Source organism: Gavialis gangeticus, unplaced genomic scaffold (assembly GCF_001723915.1).
Source record: "Gavialis gangeticus isolate Ggan-Ray unplaced genomic scaffold, GavGan_comp1, whole genome shotgun sequence".
In the NCBI taxonomy this organism is placed as follows: domain Eukaryota; kingdom Metazoa; phylum Chordata; order Crocodylia; family Gavialidae; genus Gavialis; species Gavialis gangeticus.
In genome coordinates, this window is record NW_017728993.1 from 8,575,891 (window position 1) to 8,577,011 (window position 1,121).

Consider the following 1,121-nt stretch of genomic DNA (forward strand, 5'->3'; position numbering starts at 1 on the left):
CCACAGTACGTTGAGGCAAAGCAGAGCAGCCCTGGCTGGCATGGTCTGAGGGGCCAGTCTGCTAGCCCAGGGCTGCTCTGACCTGGCTCAATGTGCTGCAGAGGGTCTGGCTGGGGCACAAGGGTGCTCCAGTGCGGGGGCTAGCCAGCAGGGAGCCCCCGCACTGAAGCACTCCCATGCCCCAGCAAGCCCTGCCAGCGCCTACACACGCGTTGCTGTGCATGAAGGAACGTTATTGTAGGATGGTACTTGTGTGTTTACAAGTACTAACCTCTGGCGCAGTTCATTAGTTTACTGCGGCTTAATAGAGCCACGCGTGTAGACGCTGAGACTTTACTGCAGAGGCAGCTCCTCAGTAAATGTCTCATGTAGATATGCCCAGTGAGTAGCATTTATTTAAACCAGCCGTCCCATTACAACGTTGGCTTCAATAGGACTACATGTATATCTGCAAGGCATGCAGTGCTATGTTTTTTTAGAGAAAGCTTAGTTACTTATAGATTCAACCTATCAGTATTTTTAAGTACAGATTAATTCGATGCCTGCTTTCTCAACTTTTGCTATCAGCGCACACAAATACTACCAGAATGGGCAACCAGAAAGGATCATCCTAGTCTGTGCATGTCAGCCACTTCTATTCCAGGGAGAAAAAAAACCTCAGGGATATGGACCTTCATTTTGTATAAATTAGCTTTACTCCAGTGACTTTGCTTCAGCTGAATAATTTGTTTCAGTTTCTGTGAAACTACGTGGATTTACATCTGTTGAGAATCTAGTCCCTGTAGCTTGCTGGTATAATCTAAAAGTTATAAAACATATTTCACTGAGCTCTACATGTTGCTTGCAATGTGAGGCAGCCATATAGCAGAACACTTTTAAACAAATGACTCAAAAGTTAAAGCAAATCTTGTGTCTGAAATCCAAACTCTGATTAAAATTTTAAAGGTTTGATAAATAGCTTTTAAATGAATTGTGTGTGTGTGTGTGTGTGTGTGTATTTTTAATTCAGTTACCCTAGCTAGTAGTTACTTAGCGGTTGTTTAGGCAGCAGTGCTGTATGATGGCACTTTGGGGGTTCTAAGTGCTGGAATGGTTTGGCCTGCACGTGATGGCATGGCTGG